At 40.6% G+C, this 24,728-nt stretch overlaps 1 protein-coding gene across 3 annotated transcripts in view; it reads right to left on the bottom strand.

The window, feature by feature from the left end:
* Window positions 1-4,105: 4,105 nt before the first annotated feature.
* The window catches only part of RUBCN (rubicon autophagy regulator), a 172,033-nt gene continuing 151,410 nt past the window's right edge, over window positions 4,106-24,728 (bottom strand). The window contains exons 21-23 of one of the 3 annotated variants that reach the window (XR_013158482.1): window positions 5,709-5,843; window positions 5,172-5,261; window positions 4,106-4,412 (exon numbers count right to left, since the gene is read on the bottom strand). The gene's annotated coding sequence lies outside the window, so the exon portion shown is untranslated. Of the gene's footprint in view, window positions 4,413-5,166; window positions 5,262-5,648; window positions 5,844-24,728 lie in introns of all 3 variants that reach the window. The other 2 variants (XR_013158480.1, XR_013158481.1) reach the window with 2 other exon arrangements.

The following is a 24,728-nucleotide window of genomic DNA, read 5'->3' on the forward strand; positions in this document are numbered from 1 at the left end:
AAAGCCATGTTTTAATCAAAATCCCATTTCATAAAGGTAGAATAATCCCTATTCAATACTGTATGCTTGAAAATGTAATCAGATAATCTCCCTGGAGATGTGATTTAATCAATTGTAGTTGTTAAGCTGGATTAGGAGAGATGTGTCTCCACTCATTTGGGTGGGTCTTGATTAGTTTGTAAAGTCCTATAAAAGAGGAAACATTTTGGAGAAAATGAGAGATTTGGAGAGAGCAGAGAATGATGTAGCACCAAGAAGCAGAGTACCAGCCAGCAACCTTTGGAGATGAAGAAGGAAAAAGCCTCCTGGGGAGCTTCATGAAACAGGAAGCCAGGAGAAGAAGCAAGCAGATGATACCGTGTTCGCCATGTGCCCTTCCAGATGAGAGAGGACCCCTAACCATGTTCACCATGTGTCTTTCCAGATGAGAGAGAAACTCTGTGTTTGCCATGTGCCCTTCCACTTGAGAGAGAAACCCTGAACTTCATCAGCCTTCTTGAACCAAGGTATCTTTCCCTGAATGCCTTAGATTGGACATTTCTATAGATCTGTTTAAATTGGGACATTTTCTCAGCCTTAGAACTGTAAACTAGCAACTTATTAAATTTCCCTTTTTAAAAGCCATTCTGCTTCTGGTATATTGCATTCCTGCAGCTAGCAAACTGGAACATTCCCCTTCCCTCCCAATTAAACCAGGACATACTGTACAGAGGACTCTGACTCTGGACAAGGACAGTGAGTAAAATTCAGAGCACTGGCCTGCAAAGGGCCTGATAAAAGAGCTAACTTAAAAATATCCCTGAAATAGAGTGTTATAGAGCTGCTAGGCCACTGAGCTATATCCTAGCTTTCCATAGGCCACGGTAACATTGGTTTGGGTTCAAATGCTGCATATGCACAATTTCTATGGACAGGACAATGTAAAGCAGGGTTACTGCAGAAGAGGTAGTGGGAATTGTCTAGAATGGCAAGGCCTGAAGAACCATCCCCTTCCACCGTGACCCCCATTTCCTCAGGTTGTAGAATAGGAAACTCCAGGGAGCTCTTGTTTATTGTTCATTCACTTCTTTTATTGAGGTATAAACTATGTACCATAAGCCACACCAGTCTTGAGTACTGCATACCTTAATGAAATTTTACATATGTATGCCACTCACATCAAGAGGTAAAACTTTTTCAGCACATCAACAGCCTCCCTTTAATTATCTTTTAGTTAATATCCACCCCCCATAATCTTACTTGTATCACCATAGATTAGTTCTTCCTTTTTTTGAACTTCTTATCAATGGAATTATGCACATATAATCTTTTGGGTGTGGCTTCCTTTAACATTATGTCTACAAGACTCACCATCTTGTTGCATGTAATAGCATTTCATTCTTTTTATCGTTTTTGGGCAGTATTCCATTGTATAAATATATCACAATTTATTTATTCACCTTTCTTTTGATGGACATTGGGTTGTTTCCAGGTTTTCACTATTCTGTATGAAACTTCTATAAGCATTCATGTGTATGCCTAAGGTGGATATATCCAGGAGTGGAATTGCTGGGGTCATTAGACAACACACACGTTTACCTTTAATGTACAGTGCCAAGCAGTTTTCCAGATCAATTGTACCAGTTTACACTACACCAGTCCTGCATGGGAGTTCCAATTGCTCCACATCCTTGTCAGCACTCAGTATTGTCAATCCTTTTAATTTTAGACATTCTTATGGATGTGGGTTTCTTATTTTGGTTTAAACTTGTCTTTCAGGGAGCCTTCTGTTTTCCCAGGAGTTTTCTCGGGTGGTATGCTGCTGCCAGGGAAATGACTTCTGTAGAGAAACTGTTTGGGGGATGTAGGGAGGGTGGATGGAAGGCCAGGTAGAAGTAAAACATACACAAACTGTAAAGAAGGATTTTATAAAGCTTAACAGTAGCTAACTTTTCTTATGTAAAGAAGGATTGTAAAGGAAAGAGTTATGGGCCCCATCAGGCTAAGAAAAACAACCCGGGACTTTCCCGGGGGGGTTATCTGCTTCTTGCAACCCCCATGACTCCTGGCGCCAGAAATACTTGTTGTGAAACTGTTCGTTATCTACTTCCTACATAAAGCAGAACCTGTAACTCATGTTCAACCCTCAAACCCCACCCCCTTATCCTGGCCCTTAAAAAGGCTTCCCAAACCCAGGCTCGGGGCTCTCTGTTCCTGCGCGTTCAGTGAGCCCCACGCATGTGTGGTAAATAAACCCCTTGCGTGTTGCATGAGAGAATGTCTCTTGGAGTCCTCCTTTGCGTGGCAAAACTCTCAAATTCTTACAAAACATGTGCACACACATGGACACTGATCTGGAGAGGAAATTCTACCTGTATTGGAACATCTTGGAAGGTGCCTCTTCAGTTTACATAAACTATATGGGGATCCTGGCTGGGGTAGGGGAGTGATGTAGGAAAGACAAGAGGAGATGGAGTTACTAGGTATTTGGAAGGAGAACGTGCACTGAGCCAAGAGAGAGCAAAGAGTCCACAAATTAGCATCTGTTCTTTATGAGACCTACAGGATAGGAAGGCCACATGCCACAGACCTTCACCTGAAAAACTCTTCCTTGGGACATGGGAAGGGCTGGCCTTACCACAGACTGGCCAGGAAGGAAGACCTCACTCAGGCTCTGGATATATGAGGGGGACTCTCCCCAAAAGGTTCAGGGTGTCTCTTTCCCAGGCTTTTCTGTCCCTGGGCAGGAGAAGAAATCTGCTGGTAGAAGAACTGAAGGAATGAAGCACATGTTCTTGAAATCCAGCTGGTAGAACACATGTTGTGCACCACTACAAATACTCTTGGCCTCACTTCTTCTGCCGCAGTGACGGTTTCACAGGTGCAGCCAGGCAGTGCTGTGCCATATGCCATCTGCTTTCTGTCCCAGCATTTCTCTGATGTCAAGTCCTGGGATACTTCTGGGAACTTCTCAGCAATTCACGCATGAGTAACAGGAACTGTAGGCTAGTTAGCACCCTGTTAAGCAACCCATAAATCATGGGGAATGAGGACTAATGGACAAATGACTCCCATTTCATCCCTCAGACAGATAGTTCTCAGACACAGTTCATAACCAGTAACCATAGCAAGGGCCAACTGGATAACACATATCTATACTGGCTCTTCTTTTTTCTCTGTTTCATCTCCCATTCCCCTCACCCTTACTCCTTGGGATTATCATCCAAAATTATTAAGGTTCTGCTTTCAGAGAAATTGAGGTCAAGAGAGAGCCAGTAACTGATAGTTAAGAATTGTACTGACAGGGCCTCCTATGATATAATCATTTACTTAGAAACCAGTGTCCTGATTAGCAGACCTAGTGCAAGATTTGGATGGGGATAGTGGGTTATTTCATTCATTCGGGGCATAGGAGTAGGAGAAGGGGACCGGCAGGAGATAAGGCTAGACATGTGCATTGGGGGCTGTGTTGTGAAGGATTTGGCATGTTATGCTTAGGAATTTAACTTTTATTCTGTGGATCCTGAAAAGCAGCAGTTTTTGAGCAAGAAACTGGCAATATCTGAGCTCTATCTGGCCAAAGACCAGTTAGAGGAGAGTCAGGGGCCAGAGGCAGTTAAGAGGCTGTGACCTAGGACTCCGGCAGTGGGAATGTAAAGGGTGAGAATGATACTCTCAAGTAGAATAAGAAAGACTCAGCACCTTGAAGGGGAAGGCCAGGGACAGTGACTCTGAGGTTTGGAGCCCAGGAGGCTGGAGGGTAGGAGAATTGTGAACAGAAACAGGAGAAGGAGCAGTTCTGAGAAGGAAGGTGATGAGTTCATCAGATCTCAAAACCCCTACCATCCCCCTCCTAGAGCTTTGAAATCCTGCACATGCAGAAATCCCCAAAAGGCCAGTCTAGCCCTCCAAGAAAGGTCCTCTGCCTGGGAATAGGAAAGGGTGGATATGAGGCTTGGGTTACAGAGCTCGACTGGGATATTCTGGGACTTACAGGAAGGGATGTTGGGGATCAAGGCACAAATTACTTAGCTGAAGTGTACTAGGATTTTATGTCTTCGCTCAAGAAATGTTTCCTATATTCATTGTAACCACCACAGAACAATAAACACCATGAGGCAAAATTATATTTTGTAATTTGTATCCTTGATTCTATGTACCTGTAAATATGTTTACAACAATTGCATATTTTAATTTTTGACTGGTTAAACCAATGTGGAAGTAGGATGACAGCTGAGAGATAAGCATCACTGGGCCCAAGAATAATGGCCCCCAACATGCCAAAGTGGTGAAGGTGATTTCTGTTCCATGGGCCTTACTGGTTCTGGGTACAAGGAGGAGCTTCAACGGCAGTGTCATACTCTCTTCTTGATTCCTGTCACGGAGATGGTAAGGGGCATTCCTGGGAGGCTGGTTTGAAGAAGCTGCTGGGCCTAAAGTGAGCAGTGAAGGAAGGTCTGTTCCTCTCCAGCTGATGCACACATCACTGAATAATAACCACTTCATGTTGTACACCCCCAAGAACCAAGCCTTTTCCATATTTTATCTCAATTAATTCTCATAACAGCCCTACAAGGTAAGCTCTGGAACAGAATGAGGAAATGGAGCCTTAGAAAGGCTAAGAGAGTTGCCTTAGACCACCCAGGTACTTAGTGGTGGAGCCAGGACTTGAAATCAAGTCTCTCTGACTCCCAAGCCCATGCTCTTTCCATTGTACCATGTGGTCTTTTTTTCTGCCCAAAGCCATAATATGCTACATTGGGGGCCACGGCCTCTTCTCCAGTGCTGGGCCAAGAACTCTGGAGCACAAAAGGAAAGCAGAAAATGGATGATGAATTAGGGCAGAGGTTGGCAAACTACAGTCCATGGGCTATATCCGGACTGCTGCCTAGTTTTGTACAGATCACAAGCTAAGAATGTTTTTCACATTTTAAACGGTTGAGAAAAAAAAGGGAAAAGAAGAAGACTATTTCATAGCATGTGAAAATAATATGAAATTCAAATTTCAGTGTCAACAGGCAGCAATTCTGACTCCTACCTCAAAATTGTCATTGCAATAGAGCCCTGCCTCCTCTTCCTCTTTGGTAGAATAGATACATGTTGCTCCTGACTTTGGGGACTGGAAGACCAGACTCGCAGAAACAGGCTGCTGCCCACTCCCTCTGGGAGAATCCCCAGGGCACTCACCATACCTTGCATCCAGGCTAGGTTGCTTCTGGCAGGGCTTGGTGGGTTCTCCATCCTGAGCACCATGTGCAACACCATCTTGGAAGTCTGAGAAGCTGAGAGAGACAGGGTGAAAGCTTCTGTCCTTATCCCTACGTCCCACCCTCTCTGCTACTGCCCAACACTCCAAGCATCTCTCTGCAGGCCCCCATCTGGCCTAAAACGTTCACACTGAAAGAGAAAGTAGGTCAGATAGGTGGAATCCAATCATCCCATTGCCCTACCCTGATCCTCAACTACCAACAACTTAAACTCTCCTTGTGGAACAAGAAAATTGGCCCAGAGGAGAGCAGCAGATGACAAGAAGCATTGGGAAAGCAAATCTAGGAAGAACATGTAGGCATTTTTGACATGAAATGGACAGAATGCAAGATTTCAGGATTGTCAGAGAGCCATCCAATCCACACACTAGCCTTGGCCTAAAGTACATGTCATGAGCTTGCCTTTGCCAGTCACAATATCTGGCTCTGCCATGGGTGGAAATGATCCTGCCCCTGAGTTACCAGGGTTGCAGAAAGCACTGTGGTCTGGGCAGCAGTCTGCTACCGCACAGCAGAATTCACCACAATAACAGCTTGCTCTTTTGCAGTGGTTATCTGTTCCAAGGCAGCAGAGGGGCTGGGGATGGGAACAGCTTCCTGGAGAAAAAGGGAGATGAAAAAGAGACATATTCAGCATTTGGTGCCTGTACCACACTGTTTTAGTTTGTTAAGCTCCTGGAATGCACTGTACCAGAAACAGAACAGTTTTTAAAAAGGGAATTTATTAAGTTGAAAGTTTACAGTTCTAAAGTCATGTAAATGTCCAAACTAAGGCATCTGAGGAAACGGCCGATGAAGTTAGGGGTTTCTCACTCAGCTGGGAAGGCACATGGTGACATGTGCTTGCTTTCTCTCCTCATTTTATAAGGCTTCCCTGGGGGTGTTTTCCTTCTGCATCTCCAAAGATCTCTGGCTGTGTGAGTTCTGTCTGCACTTTGCAAATGGTTCCCTCTTAAAGGTCTCCAGTAAGCAACCCCACCTTGAATGGGTGGGGACACATCTCCATGGAAACAATAAAAAAGATCCCACCTGGCAATATTGAATGAGGATTAAAGAACTTGGCTTTTCTGGGGTACAAGACAGTTTCAAACTGGCACACACCCTATATCTTTATTCAAAAGGATATTAAAAAATTGTAAATCAAAAATAAACTAAACATTACAATACAAAAAAAAAGAAAGGATATTAAAGGGGCAGTGTGACTATGGCTCAGCAGGTAGAATTCTTGCCTGCCATATGGGAGACCCGGGTTCGTTTCCTGGTGCCTGCCCATGCAAACAAAACAAAACAGGATATTAAAAAGAGTCATATGGTCCTGAGACAACAGGTCCATATTCAAAAGAATGACATTGGGTCCCTACCTCAAACCATATACAAAAATTAACTCAAAATGGATCAACTGACCTAAATATAAGGGTTTAAACTATAAAGCTCTTAGAAGAAAACATAGGTGTCAATCTTCATGACCTTGGATTAAGCAATTGTTTCTTAGATATGACATTAAAAGGACATGTGACAAAAGAAAATATAAGAAATTGGACTTCATAAAAATGAATGATTTGTGCATCAAAGGACACCATCAAGAAAATGAAAAGACAACCCATGGTATAGGAGAAAATATTTGCAAATAATATGTCCAATAAGAGGCTTGTATCAGTACTATATAAAGAACTCTTATAACTCAACATTTAAAAGACAACCCAATTTAAAAGTGAGCAAAGGATTAAATAGACATTTCTCCTATGAAGATATATAGATTGCCAATAAGCACATGAAAAAGTGTTCAACATCATTAGTCATTAGGGAAATGAAAATCAAAACCACAATGAGATAACACTTTAAACCCCTTAGGATGGCTAGAATAAAGATAGACAATAACAAGTATTGGTGAGGGTAAGGAGAAATTGGAACCTCATACATTGCCAGTGGAGCTGTAAATTCATTCAGCCACTTTGGAAAGTATTTCAGCAGTTCCTCAAAATGTTAAATCTATAGTTATTATAAGACCACTTCCCGTATAAATTGAATTGAAAATAATTTTGCACAAAATCCTGTACATGAATGTTCATGGCAACATTTATTCATAAGAGCCCCAAAGTGGACACAACCAAATGTCCATTAACTGATGAATGTGTGATGCCCTGATACATCCCAGAGAAATCTGGGCAGAAGATTAAACTTCCCTGGCTGGGGAAGACCTGATGTTCTTGAAAGCAATGGGGACTGTGAATTTGATGGGCCAGCCCTTGATTCTTGCAGAGGAGAAGCCAAGCCTAGTTGTGATTATGCCTAAGAGTCGCCCCCAGAGAGCCTCTTTTGTTGCTCAGATGTGGACTTTCTCTCTAAGCCAACTTGGCAGGTGGACTCACTGCCTTCCCCCTTAAGAGAGACATGACTCCCAGGGTGTAAATCTCCCTGGCAACAGTGGTACGTGATTTCCAGAGATGAGTCTGGTCCTGGCCACATAGGAGTGAGAAAGCCTTCTGGACCAGAAAATGTGTAGAGAAATGAAAGAAAATAAAGTTTCAGTGACTGAGAGATTTTAAATAGAGTTGAGAAGTCATTCCGGATGTTATTCTTATGCAGTATGTAAAGATCCCTTTTCAGTTTTTGGTATATTAGAGTGGCTAGAGGGAAACACCTGAAATAGTTCAACTACAGTCCAATAGCCTTGATGCTTGAAGATGACTGAATAACTATAGAGCTTTTAAGGTGTGTTTGTGTGATTATGAAAACCTGTGACTGACACTCTCTTTATAGATAGACAGATGAGTAAGAAAAGAGAAAAAACAAAACCCATAGGGGGCATAGGGGAATGGGATGTTTTGGGTGTTCTTTTTTACTTTTATTTTTGGAGTAATGAAAATGTTCAAAAATCTATTGTGATTCTGGGGCAGCTAGAAGGTAAAATCTGAGATGATGTATGGTAGCCCATGAGAAACTCTGGGATCTGTCCTGTAACTACTTATTGAAGAGTGTTTTGAAAGTTACTTTTTCTTTCTTTGTTTTGTATATATGTTATATTAGACAATAAAAAAAGTTAAAAAAATCTATTGTGATGATGAATGCACAGTTTTATGATGATACTGTGAATCTCTGATTGTACATTTTGGAGAATTATTGGGTACATATAATACATCTCAATTAAAAAAAAAAAGAAAAGAAAAGACAGTCACAAAAGACCATAGACTAGACAAATCCATAGAAACAGAAAGTAGATTGGGGATTGCCAGAGGCTGGGAGCAGGAGGAAATGTGGAATAACTGCTAATGAGTATGAGGTTCCTTTTGGGGTGATGAAATGTTCTAAAATTAGATAGTGATCATTGTAGAACTTGTGAGTCTACTAAAACCACTGAATTGTATATTTTAAAAGGGTGAATTTTATGGTACGTGGATTATATCTCAATAAAACTGTTATTAAAAGAGAGAGACAGAGTGAAACAGAAATGGAAGAGAAAGACAGAAAAGGAAGACCAGAAAGGAGGGAGACAGGGGAATAGCTATAAGGAAGAGAGAGAGGTAAGAGAGAAACCAACATTCAAAGAAAAGAGTAAGGGATAGAGAAAACCCCACAAAGTTAGAGGTAGGTCTCCATGGTCCCCAATCACAAATATCTTCACCAGCCCAACTCCCATCATTTCCAAAGTTACTCAACTATAGCATTATCTGATCATTGCCTATCCAATACAAGATCAGGGGATTCATCTTTTAAGACAGGGAAAGCAAGGCATCGGGCAAGTAGGGGCCATGGCCCAGGATAGCTGGTGAGCCAGCTCAGGTGGGGATGGGCCCCAGGTGTCCCCACCCTTAGGACTTTCAATGTTGTTCACCCTCTATGCTACCTTGACCTTCCCAATTACCTCCTGTTTGGTTAGCACCTGTCTGGGGCTTTGTTTATAGAAAAACTTGAACGCCCTCCAAAGTTGACAAGATCAACAAGAGGCAGGCCTTTGAGAGGATGCATAGTCTGGTGTGACCTGCCCAGCCTGTTGTGTAAACAGGGGCCCAGGTTCTGATGAAGGAGGTAGTGACCCTGGAAGCCAGACCTCTCAAGGTGAGCAGGGGTGGCCTCTGAATTTGGTCTGGCTGCTATACCATATTCAGCTCAGGAGCCTCTTGCACTGAACAATTTCCCTTTTTGCATTTTCCCTCTTCCCAAATGCCTGGTCCAGCATTGGATCATTACCAGGGATCAATCAGAGAGGCCACAGCTGGAAAAGAGCTCCAGGGACCATCCAAATTAGGATTCTAGGCCACTGGTGAGTCAGAGATCAATTCAGTGGTCATGGCCAACATTCATTTCAATGAATGGAATGATGGAAAAGAAAATATCCACATACACTGCATATAGTAGGTGTAAGGCTTTGCTTTTTTAAAAAATTAATTTATTTTTTATTTATGATATATAACCACATACTAACACAAACATCCTTATCATGTGATCATTCTGTTCTTGTTATATAATCAATAACTATCATCACATAGTTGCATATTCATCATCATGATCACATCTTAGAACATCTGCATCAATCCAGAAAAAGCAATAAAAAGAAAACAGAAAAAAATTCATACGTACCATACCCCTTACCCCTTCCTTCACGGATCACCAGCATTTCAATCCACTAAATTTACCTCAACATTTGTTCCCCCTATTATTTATTTATTTTCAATCCATATGTTTTACTTGCCCATCGATAAAGTAGACAAAGGAAGCATCAGACACAAGGTTTTCACAATCACACAGTCACACTGTAAAAGCTATACCATTATACAATCATCTTCAAGAAACATGGCCAACAGAGCACAGCTCCACATTTTCATGCAGTTCCCTCCGGCCTCTCCGTTAAAACCCCAACCAAACAGGTGATACCTATTTGATGCGCAAGAACAACCTCCCGACTCTGCCCGGAATCTCCCAGCCACCGACACTCTACCTTGTCTCATTTCGCTCCTTCCCCTCCTGGCTGAGAAGGGCTTTGCTTTTATCTTCGTAATTTTTGCTTGTTTTTATATACATGCATGTATATACTGATTAAGTGTAAAACAGATGCACAAATATGGATTGTAGCCAGAAAAGTTTCAAAGCCAGTTATCTAGAGGAATTCGTTCAGTTTAGAGACAGGGCAACTGACACCCAGAATGGAAAAGTGATTTGCTCAAGGTAATGCTTGAGTTAGTGACAGAGCTGGGAGAAGAACCAGCAATTCTCACTTCACTTTTTGCACTGTTCCATGTTTAGGCTTCTCACTCAAAAGCCCTCTTGTGACACAAGCCAGGATCTCCCTACCATTCTCAGAACACTCTGAGTTCTCTCACCTCCAAGCCTCTGCTTAAGTTTTTCTCTTGCAACACCCTTATTCCCATATCTACTAAAAGAAAGCATCCTTATATTGCAAGTTACCTTCTCAGGATTGTTAAGACAATGGTTAAAAAAAAAAAAAGAAATTCAAATATTTATCTAGCCTTCTATACAAACTAAATAGTTGATAGGGAAAAGGTCTTCTTTACAGAATTCCAGTTAACAAATGCAGAAGGAATGATAGAATAAGAAAACCGCCATTTAGCAATCTTAATGAAAAAATTTATCTGAACAGTGATGATCAATTTCCACTGATGGTTAAAACCATTACAGAAAGGGTGATGGAAAATTTTTATGATGGACTTACAATGGATGGATACAGAAAGGTGGGAAAACTAGACATTACGTGTCTCCTTTGGGATGCAATAGGAAGTACACAGCCCACCTAGGGAGTTTTCCTGCTAAACAGAAGTGAGCTGATCCTGATCTGGACCTTACCTACCAGATTTCAAGAAACACAGGGAAATAAAGGATTCGATCAGTCAAATCCAGAATGTAGTATATGCTATAGGACCAGTGACCCTGTTTCTTCAACAAACAAATGGCATGAAAAAAAGGGAGAGGTAACTGATAGAAATTTAAAGAGACTTAAGAAACACACCAGTTAGATATTAATGTGTGGGTCTCGTTTGGAATCTCATTCAAATAAGCCATTTTGGACAACTGGGGAAATTTGAGCAGATATTGAATGATAGCAAGTAGTTACTGTTAATTATTTTAGCTCTGACAAAGTATTGTGGTTAAATTTTTTAAATATGGGAATATGAGCTTGGGCAAAATGTCAATAATTTTGAAACTGACCAATGGTTACGCTGAATTAACTTCACACTCTCTCTATTTTTGTATATATTTGAAATTTTCCATTAAAAAAGTTTAAAAAGATAAATCAATCTGTTTGGAGAGGTCTTTGTAGATCCTCCCAGTTGGGTTTCATCCTTTCCTCTTATTTTTAAAACCTATTATTTGTTAACTTCTATCACAGCATTCATCCTGCCTCCCTTATGGTTACAACTTTCTCTCTGTAGATGTGTATCTGCCTTGCTTGCAACTCCCTGAAGGCAAGAAGTGCATCTCTGTATTTCTGGCTCCAAATAATTTTTATTTAATCTAAACAAAATGATCTGAATTGAACTTGGGCTCACAGGGGCCCTACAGTGTCCTTGAATTAGGAGAGAGTTACCCTTCTTAATAGTACTGACTGGTACCAACAGAGAAACAGCAGCACGAGAATGGAAAGGAAGTCTGTCCCCATGGTGACCAAACACCCCTTCACTCACTCACTCACTCACTCACTCACTCATTCTTTCATTCATTTTATTCTATTGAGTGACTGTCAGAGCCAGGTACTATGGGGGATAATGGGTATTTTTCCTACCCCCTAAGTAAATAACCCCCAGGAGCTCACGGTTTAGTGATAAACAGGACGTCATCACACCGTGGGATGAGTGCTGAGCTTAAGGTAAGAAGAGAGGACTATGGAACTCAGTGGAGGGGAAGTGAGCCCATCAGGAAGGCTGCCTGGTGGAGGGGATGCCTCAGTAACTCCTTTATGTCTGACCCATTGACTTCAGCCCAAGAGGCTATTCTACAGCTAAGCTGTGGGGCCAGGAACAGGCATAAACAGGGCTGGATGAAGAACTCAAGGTTAATGGTTTGCTGCCCCTCCAGGGCAACACTCTCCAGATATGTCTGACAGTTTTATAGAGAAGAGGGTGAATGCTGAGTGAGGAGGATGAGCAAAGGGGACCACTGGGCAGCCCGCTCCTCTCCTCTATGGCCCCCAGAAATTCTGCTTCAATCTCAAATTTTCAAACCCCACTCTGCAAAACCAAAGCCCACCCCAACCAGAAGTTAACAAAGCAATTTAATAATATATGTATTGCTACTTAAGCATGCCCCTTAAAACTCCCATCCCCACACACACACAAAAATATTCTTGCCAATGGCATAGAGTTCTCTCTGCCAAGTTCTGCATCTCCAGGGATGTTTTATCAAGCCAAATAGACTGGTGCCTGGTGGTTGCCCAGTGACTCTGCCTATTAATCTGGATCTGGGCCTGTTACACTCACCTTCCCTCCTCTCCTCACAGCCGATATTCCCAAGCCACATGCTTACCCCTTTCCCCCTCCAGGAACCTCCTCTGGACACTCCATATCTCCCTGACCAAAACAGCATCCTCCCAAGCTAATCACCCAAGAACATCTTGTAAATATGAAGACAGACACAGAGAAGCCACATGAATATTAGGGTCTTAGTAAATGTCTGAATAAATGAATTATTTAACTAATCAATGAATGAAAATACAAGCCCTCAGGAACAAAAAATAATGATTGACTGGATAAATGAATGAAAGAGACTTGAGGCAAGGATCCCCTTTGACCTCTAGCACAGGGACTAGCTTGGTTCCTCACCTGTCTCCCAATTTGGGGCCACAGGGCTCAGCCACAGCAGGAGGAGGAGAACCAGCCACATGGCTGTAGGCATCAAGCAAAGAAAGAAGTGTTTCATGGCCAATGTCCAGGCTTTTAATGCCAACCATCCCAGTAAGCTCACCTGGCATTTGCACCGCTGAGGAGGAGCCAACTGACACCTGAACAGCCATTGGCAGAGGACAAGGGTGTGGCACCAAGGCAGCTGTATGGAATCAGCTGCTAGCTCACACAAGAAAAGGTAATCATGATTTTTGCACGTCCTAGGGGATTTCAGGGCTGAATCAGAAAAACCAGAGTAACTGAGTTGGCAGGGACCTTGGAGATCATCTAGCCTGACCCTTCCATTTAACAGATAAGGACACTGAGACCCAGTGAAGACAAGAGGCACCCCAGGTGTCTTAGTTTCCTAGGCTGCTCAAACCATGAACCATGAAATGATTCAGCTTAAACAATAGAAATTTACCCGCCCATGGTTTGAAACTGGGAAAAAGTCCAAATGAAAGCATTATCAAGGCGATGCTTTCTCCCCAAAGACCTACTTCTGGCAATCCTTTGTTCCTCTATCACATGGCAAGGCACATGGTGGTGTCTGCTGGTTTCTCACCTCTCCTCTGGGTTTTGTTGATTTCAGCTTCTTTTTTCCATGACTTTTCTTTCTCTGTCTGAATTTCATTCTCTTGTAAAGGATTCCAGTAAAAGGATGAAGACCCATCCTAAATGAGGTGGGTCACACCTTAACTGAAGCAGTCTCATCAAAAGGTCTTACTTACAATGGATCCACACCATGCAAATGGTTTAAACTTAAGAACATGTTTTTCTAGGGTACATACACACAGCACAGGTTTTGCAGAGCTGAGGTGAGAACCCCAATCTCCTGGCTTCCACTCCAGAGTTCTTTCAACCAAAATTCAGTGGGAGACACTCAGAGAGGCCCCCAGGAGGTGCTCATCAGTCAGAAAAATGAGCTATGCCACTCTATCTCCCCTCAGAGTTGGCATAAGCTGTCTACACCACAGGGTTGTTGGAATGCTGACAGAACAGGAATAAGTTGAAGGGTTGTGGTTTGGGGGGAAAATGAGGTCTTACATCTAGAATCTATTCTATAGGAAAATGTGGCTTCTTTGGCCTCTTGGGAAATGCCTAATCACTATTTGGGACAGGTTATACCCTTGGACCATCTAGGCTCTTGTTCAGTCTCCAGATGTGGACAGAGATTCTGCTTTAAAGGACAGAGATTCTGCTTTAAAGGAGACAGTGAGTGTCTGAAACAGACAACAACCATTCCTAACTATTCCCTGTCACCTTCCACGAGAGAGCCTAGAAAATTAAATCTTACTTTTCCAGCATCCCTTCACATGGAGACTTGTGACATAGCTCTGGTCTGTGAAACATAGGTGGAAATATGCTGCAGAACTTCAAGAGTTTTGCTTTCTTATAAAAGGGGGCAGACAGAAGAGGAAAACTTGCTGGTGCCCCTCTTTCCCTTCTTCCTATCTTAGGGGATGCAATTCTCAGGGCTGTGGCAGTCATCCTGCAATGAGAAGCAACAAGCACAAGGATGAGAAAGCAACATGCCGAAGCTGGCAGAGCAGAAGAATAGAAAGACTCTGGGCTCAAAGGCATCTGTTTTAGTTTATAAACTGCCAGAATGCAATACATCAGAAATTGAACAGCTTTCACAAAGGGAACTTATTAAGTTACAAGTTTACTGTTCTAAACCTATAAAACTGTCCAAACTAAGGTGTTCTAGTTTGCAAGCTATCAGAATGTAATACACCAGAAACAGAATAGCTTTTAAAAGGGGGAATTTATTAAGTTGCAATTTTAAAGTTTTAAGGCCATAAAATATCCAAATTAAGGCAAGGCTATGAAAGTGTCCAAATTAAGTCACCAGCAAGAGGATGCTTTCACTTAGGGAAGGCTGATGAAGTTTGGGGTTTCTTTCTCAGCTAGAAGGGCATATGGTGAAGTCAGCTAGCTTTCTCTCCTGGCTTCTTGCTTCATGAAGCTCCCCCGGAGGTGTTTTCCTTCTTCCTCCCCAAAGGTCTCTGGCTGTGTGGGCTCTGTCCATTCTATTGACTCTGTTGGCACTGGTGGCTTTTGTGGTTCTAAAGCTATTTCCAAAATGGTTCCCTCTTAAAGGATTCTGATAAGCAACCCCACCTTGGCAGAGACATTTCTCCATGGAAACCATCTAATCAAAAGGCTCCCACCCAGCAATATTGAATGAGGCTTAAAGGGCATGACTTTTCGGGGGCACACAACAAATTCAAACTGGCACATAAGGCATCCAGGGAAAGATACCTTAATTTAAGAAAAGCTATGGGTCTGGAAAACCTGCATCAGCTGGTAAATCACATGGCTGGCATCTGCTGGTCCCTTGCTCCTGGGCTCTGTTGCTTTCAGCCTTTGTTCCTGTGGGGGTTCCTCACTTTGATTCTCTGGAGCTGGCTTTCATCTCTTGGCTTCCCTAGGCTCTCTCCAGGTTCTGGTTTGCCTAACATCTCAAGGCGACATCTGCTGGCTTCAAGCATCTCCAGTCATCCGTGCCTCTGTTCTCTGAAGCAACTGTTATCCAGGCATCTACATCTGTTCCCTCTGTCAACTCTGAAGTTTCTGTCATCTCTGCTTTCTCCAAAATGTTTCCTCTTTTAAAGGGCTTCAGTAAACTAATCAAGACCCTTGTGGAATGGGTGGAGTCACATCTCCATCTAATTGAAAGGTTACACCCACAATTGGGCATGTCACACCTCCGTGGAAAAATCTAATCAAAAGTTTCTGCACTACAGAATTGAGTTAGAATTAAAAGAAATGGCTGCCTCTGCAAGATTGGATCAGGATTAAAACATGTCATTTCTGGGGTACATAATATGTCCAAACCAGCACAGCCTTATTAAGCAGCTGAACCAGAACCAGAAACTGCCTACCTTGGGGTTTCTCTTGTATGTGAGGGTAATACATTGTCATTTGTTTGTTTCTGTTCATTGGAATTTCTGTAATGTGCAACTGAAAGCTTAACCATACAGTGATAAACTTTGGAAGTGTTCAGGCCAGGTTGGAAAATCAGCTTTCAGGGAGACTGCACTCAGTAGGAGGTTAGATGTAATTCCTCACTGAGGTACCTTTCAGCTCAGAGATTCTGGGATGCTGCAAGTCAGGAAATACTCTTTCCTTTTCTAGCTGCCTCTGCATGGTTGCTGCAGGGGACACAAAAAGACTCAGGGAGATCTCAGCACTATAAATGCTTTCCATCAATTTGTCACATCCCTAAAATTAATTCTTTGATCAACAATATTATTTGAACACCTATCTGTCAATTTTGCCAGATTATCTGCCATTTTAAAACAAGGCTCGTCTTCCTTTCAGTCTATAATAACACACGTCTCATTTATGTTTAGAGCCTGGTCAGAGGTATCTTTAGAGTCCACATTTATACCAAGATTCTCTCCAAAACATTCTAGACCTTCTCTATAAAGCTCTTCACAACTCCTCCAGAATCTTTCCCTCATCCATTTAAAAAGCCACTCCAACATGTTTGGTATCTGCAAACCGCAGCAGCACCCCACTCCTCAGGTACCAAAATCTGTTCTAGTTTGCTAGCTGCTGGAATTCAATATACCAGAAACAGAACGGCTTTTAAAAAGGGGAATTTAATAAGTTGCTTGTTTATAGTTCTAAGTCAGAGAAAATGTCCCAATTAAAACAAGTCTGTAGAAACGTCCAATCAAAGGCATCTAGGGAAAGATACCTTGGTTCAAGAAGGCCGATAAAGTTCAGGATTTCTCTCTCAAGTGAGAAGGCACATGGTGAACACAGTCAGGGCTTCTCTCTCGGCTGGAAGGGGACATGGCAAACATGGTGTCATCTACTAGCTTTCTCTCCTGGTTTCCAGTTTCATGGAGCTCCCTGGGAGGCGTTTTCCTTCTTCATCTCCAAAGGTTGCTGGCTTGTGGACTCTACTTTGTGATACTACAGCATTCTCTGCTCTCTCCGAATCCCTTATTCTCCAAAATGCTTTCTCCTTATAGGACTCCGGAAACTTATCAAGACCCACTCCAGTGGGTGGAGACATGTCGTTACCTAATCCAGTTTAACAACCACTCATGATTAAATCACATCTCCACGGAGATGATCTGATTACAGTTTCAAATATACAGTATTGAATAGGGATTATTCTGCCTTTACAAAATGGGATTTTGATTAAAACATGGCTTTTCTAGGGGACATACATCCTTTCAAACCAGCACAACCTACTTTAAGCCAACTCTGACACTACAACGATGAATAAGACAGACAAAATTCTGCATCCATGGACTTTCAGTCTAGTGGTAAAAAGACATATGAACTGACCATTGCAGTATGACACGATGATGACTATGAGAGAGAGACAGAGAGGACTTAACAGGGCCTGGGAGGTGGGGGTTGAAGTATGTGGGTCAGAGAGACGTTTGAGAAGTATGCAGCTTATACCAAGATTTGAGAAAGGAACAGAACTTATCCAAGTAGAGCATTGGGTGGGAAAATGTTCCAAGATGAGAGAATGGTATTTAGAAGTTCCCATGCCCATACCTTTAATTCTATATCTAGAATTATTCATTTTAGTTACTGCATAATATTACATTATAAGAGTATTCAACAATTTATTTAATCATTCTTTTGTTGATAGACATTTGAATTAGTTCCAGCTTTCCACAATTATAATAATGTTGCTATAGACATTCTTACATCTTTCTCTTTCTATATATGTAAGCAGTTTTTCTAGGTCTAGGAATGAAAGTGCTCACTCATAGGACATAGACATCTTCAGTTCCTAAATATGGTCAAATTTCTTTTTATTTTACATTATATATATATATTTTTAATAATTTTTTATTAATAAAAAAAATTACAAGAAAGAAACGCAAACATCCTTAATATATGCTCATTCCGTTCTACATATATAATCAGTAATTCACAATATCATCACATAGTTGCATATTCGTCATCATGATCATTTCTTAGAACATTTGTATCAATTCAGAAAAAGAAATAAAAACACAACAGAAAAAGAAAAAAAAAATTTACATACCATACCCCTTACCCCTCCCTTTCATTGATCACTAGCATTTCAAATTAAATTTAGTTTAACATTTGTTCTCCCTATTATTTATTTATTTATTTTATTAATTAACGGAAAAAAAGAAATTAACCCAACATTTAGAAATCATACCATTCTACATATGCAATCAGTAATTCTTAACATCATCACATAGATGCATGATCATCGTTTCTTAGTACATTTGCATCGGTTTAGAAGAACTAGCAACACAACCGAAAAAGATATAGAATGTTAATATAGAGAAAAAAATAAAAGTAATAATAGTAAAAAACAAAACAAAACAAAAACAAAACAAAAACCTATAGCTCAGATGCAGCTTCATTCAGTGTTTTAACATGATTACTTTACAATTAGGTATTATTGTGCTGTCCATTTTTGAGTTTTTGTATCTAGTCCTGTTGCACAGTCTGTATCCCTTCTGCTCCAATTACCCATTATCTTACCCTGTTTCTAACTCCTGATGGACTCTGTTACCAATGACATATTCCAAGTTTATTCTCGAACGTCGGTCCACATCAGTGGGACCATACAGTATTTGTCCTTTAGTTTTTGGCTAGACTCACTCAGCATAATGTTCTCTAGGTCCATCCATGTTATTACATGCTTCATAAGTTTATCCTTTCTTAAAGCTGCATAATATTCCATTGTATGTATATACCACAGTTTGTTTAGCCACTCGTCTGTTGATGGACATTTTGCCTGTTTCCATCTCTTTGCAATTGTAAATAACGCTGCTATAAACATTGGTGTGCAAATGTCTGTTTGAGTTTTTGCCCTTAATTCCTTTGAGTAGATTCCCAGCAATGGTATTGCTGGGTCGTATGGCAATTCTATATTCAGCTTTTTGAGGAACCGCCAAACTGCCTTCCACAGTGGTTGCACCCTTTGACATTCCCACCAACAGTGGATAAGTGTGCCTCTTTCTCCGCATCCTCTCCAGCACTTGTCATTTTCTGTTTTGTTGATAATGGCCATTCTGGTGGGTGTGAGATGATATCTCATTGTGGTTTTGATTTGCATTTCTCTAATGGCCAGGGACATTGAGCATCTCTTCATGTGCCTTTTGGCCATTTGTATTTCCTCTTCTGAGAGGTGTCTGTTCAAGTTACATTATATTTTTAAGTCCACGATCCATTTTGAGTTAATTTTCGCATGGGTGGGAGATTCTTTTTTTTTTTTTTTTTTTTTTTACCTTATTGATGTCCAATTGTCCCAGCACTATTTGTTGAAAAGACTACCTTTCCCCCAGGGAAACTGATGCACATTTGTCAAATGGTAGGCATATTTGCGTGGGTCTATTTCTGGGTTCTCTTTTCTGTTCCATTGACCTATAAGTCTATCCCACTGCCCATCCACCAATACCAAACAGTCTTGATTGTAGTAGCTATATAATATGTCTTGAAATTGGAATAGACTTTTTCAAAATTCTTTTAGCTATTTTAATTTGTTTGCCTTTTCATATAAATTTTAGACTAATCGTATCCATATCTATAAAGTGTCTTGCTAGGATTTTTTTTTTTTTTTTTTTTTTTTTTTTTTAAAGGAAAGACAGAGAGAAGGAAGGAAGGAAGGAAGAAAGGGAAACATTTTTAAACATTTTCTTGTTTTATTGTATTCTGTTTCTCCGTTTTTGTTACATGGGCTGGGGCCGGGAATCGAACCGAGGTCCTCCGGCATAGCAGGCAAGCACTTTGCCCGCTGAGCCACCGCGGCCCGCCTCTTGCTAGGATTTTGATGTGAACCTCATTTAGCCTACATATCAATTTTGGGAGAATTAACATCTCTACTATGTTGACTCAATTCATGAAAATGATGTCTCTCCGTTTGTTTGGATCTTTGATTTCTTTCATCAGTGATTTAAAGATTTCCACATACAAGTCCTAAACATGTTTTATTTGATTTACACTTAAGTATATCTTTTTTTTTTTTAGTGATTGTGAATCGTACTGTATTTTTAATTTTGGTGTCCATGTGTTCATTGCTGGTATTCAGGAGTGCAATTGATTTTTTTGTGTGTATGTTTATCTTACTTCCTGCAACCTTGCTGAACCTAATTACTAAGTTCAAGGAGCTTTTTTTTTTTTCTTTTGTAGCTTTTTTGGGATTTTCTATGTAGATAATTGTGCTACCTGTAAAAAGGGACAGTTTTATTTATTCTTTTCTAATCTGCATGATATTTTATTTTCTTTCTTAATGCACTGGTTAGAACTTGCAGCACTATGTTGCGAAAGCATGGCAAGAGCAGACATTCTTTCCTCGTTCCTGATCTTAGGAGGAAAGCATTCAATCTTTCACCATTAAATATAATGTTAGCTGTAGGTATAACATTAATTTATAGCAAGTTCATCTTCAGCAGGAATTATCGCTATGAGAGTGCCTCAGGCCATGGACTGTGGTGGACTGTGGAGATGTATATGGGGTGCTTTTATATTTGCCTCTGTCAGAGTCCTCTGGAGATCCTCTTGCTATCTTCAGCTTGGGGTTTTCCACACAATAAAAGCACAGGATGAGAATTCCAACTTCTTTCAGGTGATTCTCCATCCAAAGCCCACTTCTATACCACCACCTTAGTGTCTTTTCCTGTTGTTCCACTGTTCTTCTTCTTTTTCTTTTTTTCATATTTTATTTATATATTTTTGGCAGCAAAATTGTGTTTATTAAAAAAAAAACCTGGACTGTGAACACAATTCATTGTTTCAGTTGAAGAACCCCAAGCCAATAAAAGACCAATATCAAAAGCAGTGTAAGTGGTTATTTTCTTAAAAGATACTTAAAAAGAATAAAATACTACAGTATGGGAAGACAATCACGCCATTGTCAGAAATCACAACTTCTTCCAAATAAAGAATATAACCCATCTGTCATATTGAGTCCATATTTATTTCAGGACATGCCATGACAAAAGAATTCTTGCCTTTAACAACAATATTGTGTTATAAAAGCACTTTACAACTCCATCCTGTCTTTTGAGCATAAGTTATTGGTATGTGGAGTAATGATTATCTGAAAGCATTTCTCTATTGATCTATAATCCAAAATGTTCTCTGAAAATTACAAGGTGACAGTAAGTGGGAAGTGAAGGAGGAAGAGGAAAGAGAGGGGAATAAAATTCTCCCAGTTAAAGGGTTTTGTTGCAATGAGGAAAGAAGAAAGTATGAAGATAGTGTCGTAGTCTTTTCCTCTTTATACTGTATTAAGAATGCTTATCAAAAAAAAAAGAGAGAAAGAAAATAAAAGGGCTGGCCACGTGGCTCAGCAGGCAGAGTTCTGGCCTGCCATGCTGGAGATCCGGGTTCGATTCCTGGTGTCTGCCCATGCAAAAGAAAAAAAAAAGAATGCTTACAACATAAATTCAGCAAGCTGAGCTATAACTCAGGAATTTCCTTCCTGCAAACAATGGATTTATAAATGTGTTCTTTAACTTATATAGCAATCTCACAATAACTAGTAAAGAGGGTGCACTGCTAGTATATTGGTGTGTAATCTTTTAAGGGATATTCATATTGCCAAGGTGATCAAGTTCTAAGTAGATTCAACAAAACCTTCAAAAATTGAAAGTAGTTAAAAAAAGAAGGCAAAGAAGTAAATATCACCAAAGAAAACAGATAAATTTTAGCTTAAATAAAAAACTAAATCTCAGTTAATTAACCCAACTATATAGATCTAATAAAAAGCAAAACCAATCTGAAAGACACAACATAAAAAAAAAGCTAAAAAATAAGGCATAAATCGGCATAATAATGTTTTATTTTCATACATCTCTTTCCCTCTTCTTTCATGTATGCTTTTTTCAGATCTTCCTTTAGGAGCTTCTGAAAATACTGTTTCCTTCTGCAATTTGACCTTAAACATTCTCATCTGTTCTGCTGAGGGTTCTGTGTTGGTAGGTTTTAGATATAAAATTGCTTTTACTGCTTATAATAGTTTCGATATAGTGTCAAATTTAAATTCATCCACTGGTTCTTCTTTTTTATTTTATTTTATTTTGTTGTTGTTGTTATTGTTTGTTTTTTTCCACTGGTTCTTAAAGAAATTTTGCTTCAATAGTTCCTTGCCTGTACAACATTTAAAAAGAAGGAAAGAAAACTCAAACAAACAAACAATATATATACTGTTTGTTTGATATATATGTGTTGGCTTAAACCACACGAATTTATTGTTTATGGTTTCAGAGGCTGGAAGCCCAAAAACAAGGCATCAGAAAGCCTATGCCTTCTCCCGGGTTTGGCAGCATTCTGGTGATGGTGGGTCTCCTTCACATGATGACATGGTAATCTGCTTCATTCTCTCCTCCTGTGGCTTCTTCTGACTTCTGGCTTTTATGTCTTCTGGATTCTCAGTGTAAGGCCTCCAGTAATAAGTATTAAAGCTCAGCCTAATTCAGTTGGCCACACCTAAACAGGATGTTAGAAGAGGCTATTTACAAACGAGTCCATGCCTTAACTGATAATGCATGTTCAAAGGGTCCCCTACACCAACGGGTTCACACCCACAGGAACACAGAGTAAGACAAAGAACATGCCTTTTGTCGGGGTACATGACAATCCTCCACATCAAGCTACAGTAGATCTGAATAGTGTGAAGGGTGAACTGCAGCAGACATGTATTGTCCTGACTTGTTCCCTCTTAGCCTGACCTCTGATTTCAGCAGGGGCTAGCGTTGCATTTCTGTTCAGTGTTCATGTCACTTTATGCTGACAGCAGCTCACTTTAAGTATGGCTGTGGGTTTTTACTTTCTGCTTCAGGAAACCTCTGAGGCTGTGAATGGGAGATGCTCAGGGTTGATGTGCAGCTTGAAATGGTGGGGAGTTAACATCTGTGATCATTTTAGGACCTCAGAAGATCACTGTTCTAGTTTGCTAGCTGCCGGAATGCAACATACCAGAAACGGAATGGCTTTTAACAAGGGGAATTTAATAAGTTGATAGTTTACAGTTTTAAAGCTGCTAAAAATGTCCAAATGAAAGCAAGGATATATAAATGTCCAATCTAAGGAATCCAAGGAAAAATACCTTGGTTCCAGAAGATCGATGAATTTCAGGGTTTCTCTCTCAACTGGAAAGGCACATAATGAACACGGCGACGCCCACTAACTTTATCTCCAGGCTTCTTATTTCATGAAGCATCCCTGGGAATGAATTCCTTCTTTATCTCCAAAAGTCCCTGGCAGGGTGGGCTCTCTGTCTTTCTTCAAAGTGCTTCCTCTTTTAAAGGATTCCAGTAAACTAATCAAGACCCACCTGGAATGGGTGGCGTCACATCTCCCTCTAATCAAAAGTTAATACCCACAATTGGGTGAGTCACATCACCATGGGAACAATCAAACGGCTCCCAGCCAGCAATATTGAATGAGGATTAAAGGACATGGCTTTTCTGGGGTCCAACACAGATTCAAACTGGCACAATCATGTTTGTTATACTAATCCATTCCTGTGAGTGTAGACCTATTGTGGGTATGTCCCTTTGATTAACTTATTTCTATTGTTGCATGCCCAAAGTGGGTCCTTATTTTTTTATTAATAAATTTTTAAAAATTAACAACAAACAAACAAAAATATTAACATATCATTCTATTCTACATATATAATCAGTAATTCTTAATATCATCACATAGTTGCATATCCATGATTTCTTATAACATTTGCATCGATTTAGGAAAAGAAATAAAAAGACAACAGAAAAAGACATAAATAAAATGATAACAGAGAACAAAAAAGATTATACATACCATACCCCTTATCCCTCACTCTCATTTATCACTAGCATTTCAAACTAAATTTATTTTAACATTTGTTCCCCCTATTATTTACTTTTATTCCACATGTGCTACTCGTCTGTTGATATGGTAGATAAAAGGAGCATCAGATACAAGGTTTTCACAATCACAGAGTCACATTGTGAAAGCTATATCATTATTCAATCATCATCAAGAAACATGGCTACTGGAATACAGCTCTATATTTTCAGGCCATTCCCTCCAGCCTCTCCGCTACATCTTGAACAACAAGGTGATATCCACTTAATGCATAAGAATAACCTCCAGGATAACCTCTCAACTCTGTTTGGAATCTCTCAGCCATTGACACTTAGTCTCACTTCACTCTTCCCCCTTTTGATCGAGAAGTTTCTCTCAATCCCTTGATGTTAATTCTCAGCTCCTTCTAAGGTTTTTCTCAGTCCCTTGATGCTGAGTCTCAGCTCATTCCAGGATCTCTGTCCCATGTTGCCAGGAAGGTCCACACCCCTGGGAGTCATGTCCCATGCAGAGAAGGGGAGGGTGGTGAGACTGCTCGTTGTGTTGGCTGGAGAGAGAGGCCACATCTGAGCAACAAAAGAGGCTCTCTTGGGGGTGACTCTTAGGCCTAAATTTTAAGTAGATTTGACCTATCCTTTGTGGGGTTAAGTTTCATATGAACAAACCCCAAGACTGGGGGCTCAGCCTATAGCTTTGGTTGCCCGCACTGCTTGTGAGAATATCAAGAATTCAACTTGGGGAAGTTGAATTTCTCCCCATTCTCACCGTTCCCCAAAGGGGACTTTGCAAATATTTTTCCGCTCACTGACTGAATCACTCTGGGATTCATCAGGGC

This window comes from Tamandua tetradactyla, chromosome 10, assembly GCF_023851605.1.
Source record: "Tamandua tetradactyla isolate mTamTet1 chromosome 10, mTamTet1.pri, whole genome shotgun sequence".
NCBI classification, from domain to species: Eukaryota; Metazoa; Chordata; class Mammalia; order Pilosa; family Myrmecophagidae; genus Tamandua; species Tamandua tetradactyla.